Source organism: Rhincodon typus, chromosome 18 (genome assembly GCF_021869965.1).
Source record: "Rhincodon typus isolate 14 chromosome 18, sRhiTyp1.1, whole genome shotgun sequence".
NCBI classification, from domain to species: Eukaryota; Metazoa; Chordata; class Chondrichthyes; order Orectolobiformes; family Rhincodontidae; genus Rhincodon; species Rhincodon typus.
Window position 1 is genome coordinate 316,226 of NC_063349.1, and position 13,442 is coordinate 329,667.

The 13,442-nt window shown below is 41.0% G+C and overlaps 1 long non-coding RNA gene across 1 annotated transcript; it reads right to left on the minus strand.

Annotated features, from left to right (window-relative positions):
- Nucleotides 1-246: 246 nt before the first annotated feature.
- On the minus strand, nt 247-3,695 carry LOC125485334. The gene is made up of 2 exons (XR_007264088.1): nt 2,984-3,695; nt 247-1,385 (listed from the first exon to the last, which is right to left on the minus strand). It is a non-coding gene; the product is annotated as an uncharacterized LOC125485334 (long non-coding RNA).
- Nucleotides 3,696-13,442: the final 9,747 nt, after the last annotated feature.

The following is a 13,442-nucleotide window of genomic DNA, read 5'->3' on the forward strand; positions in this document are numbered from 1 at the left end:
AACTGGCAGTATTTCTGTAATTTGCAAGTTATCTGTACCCGCTACGTATTGGCACCACATCATTCCACTCTTTATTGTGGCAAGGATTCATCAGTTTCTTTCAAGTTTTTATCTCTATGAATATGGAGAGTAACTGGTGTAGTAAGCAATTGTTTGATTTTTGTGTGAACGCAGAACTGATTTTGTTTCTTCCATTTACTTCAACTGTTTCTGCACATGGGAATTAATTCTCTACTTGTCAGTATGTAATATTCAATGGAGCTGCCGGTTTCTGTATATAGTCTTTCCAAACTCTCTCATATGTGATAGACTTTCAACAGACAGGGTCCAGTTTAATTTAATACTTCATAAACAGGGTTAAGAAGTAGGTATACAGGGCTCATTGCAGAATGCTTAAGCAAATTTGAAAACAAGAGCATACAAGTATAAAAACAAGTCTTTCTGCTGCAGAGAAAATAGAAAGAAATTCTATTCCTCCAACAAGGGGGAAAATGGAGAATTATGCTGTGATAAAGTTAAGCATGGCAGCTCCTCTGCCAGCATGATACATTTATGGAAATGAAATGCTATCTAAATGGGGGCAGAATATTTCTCTGGTTGTACCTGACTTCTGCAGATTTGATGGGTTAAAGGACCATTTTCTGTGCTGTTGAACTCTATCACACTGTATGTGATATACTGCCAGACTCACAGAGTTTTTCCAGCAATTTCTGTTTTTGTTTCTGTTTTCCAACATCTGCAGTTCTTTTGGTCTATTTGTCAGACTTTGGCACAGAATGTGTTTGTAATTCACATTATTTCTTTGTTGTGTCTAAGCATGGGATAAAGATTTACCAATGGAGTAACTCTGTCCTGTTCAGTGATTGGTAAACTAAATGCAGTTGTGACTCTTGCTTTACTTTACATATCCTTCTATATTTCTAATTAACATCTACCTCAAGTAAGATTGTTGAAATTACGTACAACAGCATGATTTCTTTTTAAAACTTTGGTTGGAACTTTAAAGATGCCCTCAATAAATGTAGATTTGAGTTAGTTTCTGTGTGTATATTTTACATGAGGATTCAGTCTATTCCTCTTCAAAAATGGTGTGAACGTCAATGACAATGACTGATGAAATTTATTGGAAAAGGAGTGGTTTACTTTGTGAATGGAGGAAGAGAAATAATAAACTTCTACTTCCTTGGTGGTGTCTGACTCTTGGTTTGCTTATATCTCCCTGGAAATTGAGCTCAATGTGAGTCTGTCAGAGTCCACTCTGACTGTGGAAATGAAGTTCACTGCTCGGACAGTCGTTGCATACCTGTTGTTTGTCAGAAGAAGCTGGTCACATTTGGCTTTGCACCGAGCAAATATTACATTGTCTTGGTCTTTCATGAATTTACCTGGAGAAAGACAGGAGAGATATCTGTTGAGTTTGACAACATCGAACTGATCAATTTAACTGTCAGTCAATAGTAATTTGGATTTTCTTTCAAAAAGCAATTCAATTAGAACTACTAGTCTGAATCCATTCTTGTTGTGAGTTCCTTCTCATCTAGAGATTTTGTTTATAAATTCTACACCAACTGAGAGAGATCCTGAAATGAACCAACACCAGTATATTCCCATGAATGGGACTACCTGATGGCTGGATATCTGGACATTTGAAGTTTGTTATTAATCTTTAGCTATCAGTTTAGTGAATGTGCTAGTGTAGTTTTCAATATGTACCTGTCAGATTCTGCTCTGTGAATATGGGAGTGCAGTTATCAAACTATACCCGTCAGTTAATGCTATGTGGCTGTTTGATGTCAGAACATCCATCTCACAATATCGTGCGTCTGGATCTTATTTTAAATCAATCAGAATGTGAGTGAGTGTGTGTGTGTTCTGTCTCACTTTATCAGGCTTTGCCACAGAATTTGTGTTGAATTCACATTTTTTAATTGTTGTTTCTCAGTATGTGACACTATTCATCAAAAGATTACTCCTGTCCTCCGTTACTGAAAAATTCAATGTAACTAAATTTCGTCCCCTGCTTTGGTCACTAATTTCCTGTCTGTGAAAGCAGTATGCAGTGTTTATACCATGTACCTCATGCAAGGTTGTTGAAACTATGTAACATCATGATCGATGCGTAACCTCAAATCTACATAAAGGTCATTTATAATACTGTTCCCTAGTGTTTATTTTGGTCGATGATTCAATCTCTATCGCTTAAAAATTATGTGAATGTCAATGGTCTATCGATGATGAAATTTATTGGTACTCAGGTGGTGTGCCTTGTGAATAGCAAGAAAAAAACACTTGTAATTTGGTGGTGTTTCCTTGGTTTAAGCATACCACTCTGGAAATTGAGCTCTGACCTCAGTCGGCTCTGTGACTGTGCAAAGGATGAAGTGGAGGTGCCTGTGTTGGACTCGGGTGGACAAGTCAGAAATCACAACACCAGGATATTTTCCAACAGGTTGATTTGAAAACACAAGCTTTCGGAGCCTCAGTCCTTCAGCAGGTGTTAGTGAGAGAGGTAGTATCAGACACAGAATTTATAACTAATACATCAAACGTTCACACCACTGATGAGGATGTATTAAACAAACCTAAGATGCTGTTAAATCTGTAAATCATAGATTCGAAACAAGGCCTCACATGTTAACATGCATTGTCTGAACTGTAATGTCACCTTTTTAACACTGATAAAATTTTTCGTTCGCTCTAAACTTGAGTTGAAAGGAATTCAAGGGTTTACATATACATATTAGTCAATTGAAAATTTCTAACTGATTAAAGATTTGACAGCACCTTGGATTTGTTCAATACATCCTCATCAATGGCGTCAACCTTTGATCTTTTACTGGTAAATTCTGTGTCTGATGCTACCTCTCTCACTGAGGTTCTGAAAGCTTGTGTTTACAAATAAACCTGTTGGACTATAACCTGGTGTCGTGTGATTTCTGACCCTGTGGAAAGGATATCCTCCGCTTTCTCAGCGATAGCATACCTGCTGTTTGTTCAAAGGAGCTGGTAACACTCGGCTTTGTGCCAAGGAACTGTTACGTTGCCTTGGTCGGTCAAGCATTTTCCTGGAGGAAGACAGAGGTATCTCTTCTAAATCAACATTAGGCGATTTTGACAGTATCGAACTGATCAATGTAACATTCTGTTCTAAACATTAGGACGTTTTTTCCATCAAATTCAGCAATTCAAACAGAGCCGCTGGTCCGATTCCATTCTTACTTTGAGCTACTCCTTGTCTGTTCACTTTTTTTTCCACGTAATTCTATACCAAGTGAGTGAAATCGGGAAACGGAGAAACAACTGTACAGCTCTACGACTGCGGCTACTCGAAGGAACCCGAATGCTTACATAGTTCAATATCCAGCTCCCAATCCACCAACTGTTCAACAGCAGATCAACGGACGCTATTTCAAATGTTTCACTCGAAACTTTTAATCCAGTGATTCCAATGCAGGTCCTTTATAGGATTGTCACGTTTCTAAGATTCACTGGACAATGTGAACAAACGCCAAACAATTAATTTTCAACCGTGTTTATGGGGTTGATAACCATAAGATTAACGCAGAGAAGATTTTCCACACTCTGTCTCCCTCAGCAGGCTCACACACGGCCCGAGAAAGGCCTCTATCTTCCCCCAGACCGCTCACTCCAAGTTCCAGGAGCAATTCCATTTCACGCATGCGCTCCTCTCGTTAGGAACAATCAACTTTGAGGCTGGAGCAGCATCGCGCATGCGCCTCTTTCGCTCACCATTTCCGGAAACAAACATCGGTTGGTCATTTCCCTAATTCCATTTTCTGCCAGTTTCAGCAATGGAATTCGGGTTGTGACGAAATGGCAGAAAACGTTTCAAGTTTGGGCATTGCTCATGCAGAGAGAGGGATCAATGTATCAGTCTCGCAAAGACAATGTGATTGTTACGATGAACTTGGTGGCACAATGGTACTCTCCGCACCTCTGGTCCAGGAGATCCGGTTCAGCTCCACCTGTGTGATAACCTCTTTTTGACTCCATACAAATGCCCGTTTAAAGTGGTTAACTGATTTTTGTGTGAGACATGCTGCAGACATGTTGGGGTACACAAGGATAGGCCCTAGTTGTTCACCATAAAGACCAGTGATTTAGACATTGAAAACAAATGTAAAAAAAAATTAAGAGATGATATGGCCATGAATGTAAGTGCATCCTTTGGGGAAGATACAAAACTTTATTTTTCTGGAGGATTTGGATAGCTTAGTTACTAGGCACGAACAAAGCAGACATTTTAAATGGAAAAAAATCTCTTAAGGAATATGGACATCATTGGCTGGGCTCAGCATTGATTGCACCTCCCGAGTTGCCTTTGAGAATGTGGCGGTGAGCTGCCTTCTTGAACTGCTACAGTCTGTGTACTGTAGATAGACACACAATGCTGTTAGTGATGTAATTCCAAGATATTCAACCAGTGACACTGAAGAAATGGCTAATAAATTTCCCAGTTAGGCCAGCGGGTGGCTTGGGCAGGAACGTGCAGGAAATGTTATTCTCATGTACACACCAGTCTTGTTCATTGAGATGGAAGTGGTCGATAGTTTGGAAGGTGCAGTCTAAGCAGTCTTGGTGAATTTCTGCTGTGCATCTTGCAGATGCTACATGCTGGTGCTTTGAGCATCGATGGTTGAGAGAATGGATGTTCGTTAATGTGGTGCCAGTCAAATGGGGGATGATTTTTCTAGGATGGTGCCTTGCTTGACCAGTATCTGTATCTTGTTTCTCAAGTGTCACACTCTGGACAGGAATGTTGAAGCTGGTGGAGAGGTTTCCAGAAGTCAGGATGTCAATAACTCCCTGCAGTATTCATAGCATTTGACCTGTTTTTATAACCATTTTATAACCATTGTATCTATATGGCAAGTCCAGTTCAGTTTCTGGTTCATGATAATTCCCAGAATGTTGATACTGGAGGATTCAATGCTGCTGAGGTGAGAGGTGATTGTCAGATTGTCATTTATTGGAAATGGGCATTGCCAGTTGTATCTGTGGTGTGAATGTAATTGTTGTTTTTCAGCCCAAGCCAGGATATTGTCCACATCTTGGATTTGGAGATGTTCTGCTTCAGTGTCTGCGGAATCACGAATGGAGCTGAACATTGTGCAATTATAAGTGAACATCCCACTTCTGACCTTCTGATGGTGGGAAGGTCACTGATGAAGCAACTGCAGATGGTGGGCCTACGACATTATCCTGACAAACTCCTGCAGAGGAGTCCTGGAGTGGAGATGACTGACCTCCAACCACAACAACCATCGTCCTATGTGCCTGCTATGACTCTAACCAGCAACAAGATCTCTCTTGATTCCAATTGGCTCCAGCTTAGCTAGGGCTGCTTGTTGCCATACTCGGTCAGGTGCAGCATTGATGTCAAGCATTGTTATTCTCACCTCAACTCTGGAATTCAGCTATTTTCTCTCTATCATTGAATCAAAACTATAATGAAGTCAGGATCTGGGTGGCCTCAGTGGAACCCAAACTAAGCATCAGTGAGCAAGTAATTGGTCACTAGATGCTGCTTGATTTTGATACATGTCTGTGGGTTGAGAACAAATGTAAAAATACCATATTTTAGAAGGTGCAAAAGTCAGCATGAATGCGTGATGTGGGGAAACTGTAAGCATTTTCAAGAGGATATGGAGAGGCATAGTTATTGGGGAAGAATGTGGCAAGTGCAGTATACTGTTGAAGAGGTGAGGTTATGCACTTTTGTTTGGTAGCGAGGTGTGCAGACTAATTTCAAAAAGATGAGAGGTTGCAAAGTGTAGATTAACAAGTGGTGTTGGATGTCCTTGTCAATAAGTCAATGAAGACTAACATGCAGGTACACAAGCTATTTCAAAGGATTGTGGAATGTAAGCCATTATTAGAAGACTATTTGATTTCAGGAGTAGAGAAGTCTTGCTCAAACATGTAAGAAACTGGTTAGACTGCACCTGGAATAGTGGTGCATTTGGTTTCCTTATTCACAAAAAAAAGATAAAATTGCTACATCAAGCGCGCAATGCCATTTCACCCAACTTGTTGCAGAGATGACAGAAGAGTGCTGTGAAAAGAGATTGGGGAATGGGACCTATATTTTCTTGTTTTGATGAATCAGAAATTATCATATTGGAACCTAGAAAATGTCAAAAGACATACACAGCATAACTCCAGGCAAGAGGAATGCCCTTCCAGTGGTCTCAAGAACCTGGACGCACTGATTGAAAAAGAAAGAAGATTCCCTTTAGGGGTGAAACGGGGCAGTTTTCTTTACACAGGAAATGGTGAACACTTCAAAATATGTATTCCAGATGTTGTAGAAGCTCAGTCTTTAACGTTATGGGATAATATGGATAAGAGACGATGAACTTGCTGATCATCCATGATCACATTCAATCATCCATCACTCTGATTGAACTACTGTTGTCCATATCATCCAATATCTGAGACCCACACTCAGTCTAACCCAGCTAAAAACATAGTTAAAGTCTGTGGTTCACAACACAATAATTCTGCTGTGTATTCACAGGGATGCTGCCATGTGTTGTTTGTGTATTTTCTGTGTATTTCTTTCTAATACTGATACAACACCAGTCTTTCAAATGATGCATTACTCAGCAACACTGTGACCCAGTGTTACACCATCATGCTGATGTACAGTCCCATCCTGCCATAAAAGCAACCGCCATCACTGCAGCCCCCTACCCCAAATCTCTCTGATATTGTGTTTTTTATTGTGAGTGATATGGTTAACAGAATTGGACACGTAGCACAGACCATGTAAACAATCCTCCTGTGTTACAGCTGAGGTCATTCCTGCCCGTTCTGTTCTCAGAAAGTCTGACCAGGCACCGACTCAACTTGAAGGGCAGTCAGCTACCATTCGTCATTGTAAGAAACTCCACAATCTCTGTGTCTGTGTTTACAGTTGAACAGGTGGTCTCTCTTTGGAATTCACAGTGATTGTTCAGGACAGGAGGAATAAATCAAACAGAAATCAATGGCCACCCTCAAATGGGGAATAGTGTGATGCAAAAGAAATCATTGTTAATTGTGTGAGGTCCCTTGGGAATGAGTAATCATCATATGAGAGAAATGTTCATCAAGATACAGAGTGAGGTACTTTATTCTGAGGCTAGGGATCTGAATTGACACAGAGGAAGCTACGATGGTATAAGGCATGTGTAGGATAAAATGGAGTGGGCGATGTTACTAAAACCTTTGATGCAGGAATGTCAATGTTGAACATTCAAAGAGTGCATGGGCAATCTGCAACAATTAATCAATCTTATTTGGCATCAAAGTATAATATGCAATGTGGCCAAACCAAATGGCGATAATATTAGATCCATGGAAAATCCATATATATTAAGCAGAAAAAAAACACAACAGAGCTGAGTGGATGCAGCATATAAATCAGCCAAGGAGAGCAATAAAGGGTGATGAAAAATGGCAACTAGTCCCTCACGTTTCCTTTGAACTTCCCTCCGCCCCTCCCACGTTAAATGCATGCCACCTAGCTTTGGACATTTCAACTCTGCGAAAGAGATAATGACCGTCAACTCTGTTTATGCATCTCATAACTTTATACATTTCCATCAAGTCTCCGTTCAGCATCCGCCACTCCAGAGAAAATAACCTGAGTTTATCTAGCCTCTCACGAAAGCTCATACCCTCTAACCCAGGCAGCATCCTGGTAAAACTCTTCTGTACCCTTTCCAAACCTTCCACATCCTTCCTGCAAACTTACTAACCCACCCACCTACGTTTTCATGCAAGCCATTTGTATATATTACACACAGCAGCACTCCCAGTATGAATCCTTGTAGACCTCTAGCCAAGAAAACAACCTTCCACCACTACCCTCTGCCTTCGATAAGCAAGCTATTTCTGAATCCATACCGCCAACTCATTATGCTTCTCAATCTTCTGGATGAGGCAACCATTGTTGAAAGCTTTACTAAATCCATGTAGACAACATGCCCTATTCTCCTTGATCACTTTCATCACCTCCTCAAAAAATTCAGTCAATATATTAAGGCATGAACTGCCCTGAATAAAACTATGCTGACTGTCCCTAATTAGGCAATGCTTCTCCAAATGTGCATAAATCCTATCCTAAGAATGCTCTCCAGTAGCTTACCAACCACTGATGTGGGCCAGTTTCCTAGATTACCCCTACTTCCTTTCTTGAACAGAGGAACAACATGAGCTACTTGCCAGTCCTCCACAAATCTCCAGTGGCTAATGAAGATACAAAGATCTTCATCAAAGCCCAAGTAGTTTCCTCGCTTGCCTCGCTCAATTAACTGGGGTGGGTACCATCAGGCCCTGGGGACTTATTCACCTTAATGCTCTTCAAGAGACCCAATACCACTTCTTTCACGATCTCAAAACACCATAATATAATTAGCATGCTCCATACAAATCTCACTGCCCTCCATGTCCATCTCCTAGCTGAACACACATGCAAAGTACTCGCTTAGCATCCCACCTACATTCTCTGCCTCCAAACAAAAGTGTTCTCCTTTATCCTGAGTTATCTACCTTCATTCTAGGTACTCTCTTGTTTTTAAAGTACATTTAGATTGCCTTGGGATTCTCATTAACCCAACTTGCCAAGGTCATTTCATGGCCCCTTCTTGCTCACATCATTCCCTGCTTGATTTCTTTCCTGCTTTCTTTATTTTTGTCATGGGCCCTGTCCAATTTTAGTTTCATAAATATTATATATGCTTCTTTTTCCCTTTTAATTAAATTCATAACTTCCCTTGTTATCTAAGGGTCCCTTACTCTGTCATCCTTGTCCTTCCTCTTTACTGGAACATGCTGGTCCTGAACTCTCATCAGCAGGTCTTTAAACAATTTCCACATGTCAAATGTGGACTTGCCTGATAAAAGCTTGTATCAATTAACACTCGCTAGCTCCTGCCTAATACTGAAGTAAAATGCCATTCCCCCAATTTAGTATCTTGCAACAAGGTCCTGACTTATCCTTATTCATAGCTTTCTTAAAACGTAAGGAGTTGTGATCACTGTTTCCAAAATGCTCTCCCACTGAAATGTCAGTCACCTGGCCAAGCTCATTAGCCAATACAAGGTCCAGCATGGTCCCCTCTCTAGTCGGACTATCCACATGCTGTTTCCAGAAACCTTCTTGGATGCACATAACAAGTTCTGCTGCCTAAGCCTCTTACTGTCAGGGAGTTCCAGTTGATATTGGGGATGTTGAAATCACCCAGTATGACAACTCTGTTTTGATTGCATCTTTCCATCATCTTTCCACATATTTCCTCAAAGTCTCGGTGGCTTTTGGTGGTGGTGGTTGTGGGGAGCTATAGTATAATCCTATCACAGTGATTGCACCCATCTTATTTTTGATTTCTACCCATTGTTGCAGAAATTAGCATGTTGTAGGACGTTCGAGAAAAGTCAGTGTCAAAAAGGCAAAAAGACTAGGTGACAGTCAGAACATTAAAAGAAAGTGTCAACTCAAAGCGTTCAAACTCCCCTAGTTCTTTGTAACTGCTATCTTAGTAAAACCTAATCACATTTTTACCCTAGTCAATAAAATAAGTGAACAGAAGAATAACAGAAGAATAAAACCTGCAGCTCAGGAAGATGATGAAATTCCTCGAGAACGTTAAGCTTTGGACTATGAAATCACTGTTACCTGTTGCATTGACTTGTTTGTCTCTCTCTATAAATATGTTGTAATTCTGCATTGCTGCAGAGTCTTTAGTATCTAACCTTTGTAAGCGTTGACTCTCCTTGATATCATGAATAAAAAGTTCTCTTTACCTCAAAGTCTGCCAGCTGCAGTTCAGTTATTCATGTAGTGGAAGAAGAAATTCTCTGACACCCATAATGCCTCAGTGGATGAGCCCTCCGGAATGCCCTGTCTGAGTGCAGATGTAGCATTCTCTATGATTAGTAATGCAAATAGTGCACCTCACTTAACTTCCTCTGCATTTCAACTAAAACAACAGAACCCTAGAACATTGAGCAGCCAGCCCTGTCCCTCTCTCAACTAGTGGCCAGAACATCATAGACAAATGTATTGATCCAGGCTCTAAGCCCTTGCATTGAAATAAACACACGTCAGCCCATTAGTACCATCGTGTCCATTTACCCGTTTCTGCCTGTCCTTTCCTTCTGATTACTGGTCCTAATGTCTACCTTCTCATCAAACCCTGCACTTGCTGACCAGCTGGTCTGTTTCCCAACCCCCTGCCACTCAAGTTTAAACACAGCCAAGTAGCACTAGCTAACCTCCCTATGAGATTATTGGTTTGCCTTCAATTTAGATACAACCTATCCCTCTTCTACAGGTCATCCTTGCCCCAAAAGAGGTTGCCATGATCCAAGGACCTGAAACCTTGCCCCCTGCACCAGCTCCTTAGCCGTTCATCTGTCCTTTCTTTTTGATCCTTGCCTCACTAACACGTGGTACTGGTAGTAACCAAGTGATTACTACCCTTGAGGTCCTGCTTTTCAGCCTCTTTCTGAACTCCCTGTTCTCACTTCACAGGACCTTATCCCTCTTTCTACCTATCTTGGCGGTACCAATGTGCACAATGTCCTCTGGCTGCTCACCCTCACCGTTAAGAATTTCGTGCAACCCCTCAGAGACATCCTTGGCCCTGGCACCAGCAAGACAACACACCATCCTGGAGTCATAAGCGCGCCCACAGAAATGTTGTCTGTGCCCCTAACTAGTGAGACTCCTACCACTGAGATGGATGATCAACCAGGATGGTAATGGATTGCAGGAGAAGGCTGAATTGGCAAATGGCCCACTCTAACTCCTACTTTCACTCATTCTATGACTGCTGTTTCTGCAAATCGATATTTAGTATTTGCACTGGAATGAGAAAATGCAGCTATGGGTAATCAATCTAACTTCAAACCAAAGAGGGGTAATGCTGGCAAGATTAAGGAACAATGATGAATAAAGATACTGACATTCTAGTCAAGAATAAAAGAGAATCTTATTTTAGATATAGACAACTTGGTTCAATTGAATCTGTTAATCAACGTAAAGAGTTTAGGGGGATTCTTAAGAAAGACATCAGGAAGGCAAAGAGAGGATACGACATAGCATTGGCAGATAAGGTTAAAGATATTTTGAAGAGTTTGCACAAATACATTAAGAGTGAGAGGATAACGAGAGAGAGGGTAGGGCCTGTGAAAGATAAAGAAGGTCATCTTTGTGTTGAACATCAGGAGATGGGAGAGATACTAAATGAATATTTCATGTCAGGTTTTACTGTGGAGAAAGAAATGGAGTCTAGAAAATACAGAAAACTAAATTTTGATATTTGTGAAACAGTTCACATTTCAGAAGAGGATGTTAGGGAGATCTTGGAGAATACAGAGGTGGTTAATCTCTGAGGCCTGATCTAATATAATTCAGAGCATTGTGGGAAGTAGAGGAGAAAATAACAAGACCATTTGCAGAAATATTTGCATCATCTATAACTACAGGTAAGTTTCCAGATGATTGGAGGCTGGCTAATGCTGTACCTTGGTTAAAGAAAAGTTGCAAGGAGAAACCGGGCAACTATAGACCAGTGTGTCCAACTTAGGTAATGGGTAGCTTGTTGGAGGTGATTATACAGAATAGGATTTATGTTCATTTAGAGAGGCAAAAATTGATTACAGATAGTAAGCATGGTTTTGTGTGAGGAAAACCGTGAATCACAAACTGGATTGAGTTTTTTGAGGAAGTTACCAAAAAGATTGATAGTGGCAGAGCAGTAGCCATTGTTTATTTGGATTTTAGTAAAGCCTTCAACAAGGTCCTGCAGGTAGACCTATTGGTAAAGTAAGGTCAGATGGGATTCAGGGTGAGCTTTCAAATTGGATCCATAATTGGCTTAAAGACAGGAGACAGAGAGAGGTGATGCAGGGTTGCTTATTGGTCTGGAGGCCTGTGACCAGCAGTGTACCACAGGGACTGGTTCTGGGTCCTTTTTTGTTTGTCATTTATAGAAATGATTTAGCTAAGAATGTAGAAGGCATGGTTAGTAAGTTTGCAGATGACACCAGAATTGGTGGCATAGTAGGCAGTGAAGAAGATTTTCTGTGATTACAAAGGGATCTCGATCAAATGTGTCAATAGGCTGAAAAATGGCAGATGGAGTTCAATCTGGATAAGTGACGGTATTGCATTTTGGTACAACAAAAAAGGGTAGGGCTTATACAATTAATGGTAGGGCCTTGGGTAGTATTGTAGAACAGATGGACCACAGGGTGCAAGTACAAAATTCGTTGAAGTTTGCGTAACATATAGACAGGGTCATTAAAAAGGTATTTGGTGCCCTTGCCTTTATTGCTCAGTCCTCTGAGTACAGGAGTTGGGATGTCATGTTGAGGTTGTACAGGGCATTGTTGAGGCCTCTGTTGGAATACTGTGTCCAGTTCTAGTTGCCCAGTTGTAGGATGGATATTAAGCTAGAGAGGGTTCAGATGTTGCTGGGTATGGAAGATTTGAATTTTAAAGAAAGGCTGCACATTGGGACTTTTTGCACTGTATGAGGTGAGAGGCGACCTGATTGAAGTTTATAATATAATGAGGTACACATAGAGTTAATGATAATTGCCTTTTCCCAAGGATAGGAGATTTCAAGAGTAGGGGGCACATTTTAAGGTGACAGAAGAGAGATTTAAAACAGACATGAAGGGCAATTTTTTCGCACAGAGGATGGTTCCCGTGTGGAATAAACTGCCTGAGGAAGTGGTGGGTGAGGGTACAACTAGAAAATTTTAAAAGACATTTGGATAGGTAGGAGAACAGACATGTTTGGCGGGATAGGCGCCAGGAGAAGGCAGGCGACATTAGTTTAGTTTGGGATTATTTTCAGCATGGACAGGTTGGACCCAAGATTCTGTTTCTGTGATAACAAGGTGTAGAGCTGGATGAACACAGCAGGCCAAGTAGCATCAGAGGAGCAGGAAAGCTGACATATCGGGTCTGGACCCTTCTTCCAGCTCTACACCTTGTTATCACAGAATCTCCAGCATCGGCAGTTCCAACTATCTCTGAGTCTGTTTCTGTGCTGTACGACTTTCTGATTGGTTCTTGCAGCTGAATCCAGAGAATAGCTAATTTCCGGCGTCCAGGTCTCGGTGTTTAACAGTTACTGAGTAGAAAAAAAGTACATCTCCCTGGAAACCAGAGCAAAAGCTGAAAGAAGGAGAAACTCTATTCATCCATGTTCACATTTGGTGAATTTTCTGGCCTGTGACTCTGTGGATGTGAATATTGTGTAAGAGAGACCGGGCGTAACTGTGTTTGTGCGGCAGTTCATATCATGAAATCTCCGAGTCCCTATTGTTCAAATCAAAAAGATTTTCAAGTGACGTTATCCCCTTCCTCCCGTATTAAATCCCAAAAGTAGAATTCAAGGCAATATATTTGTTGATTT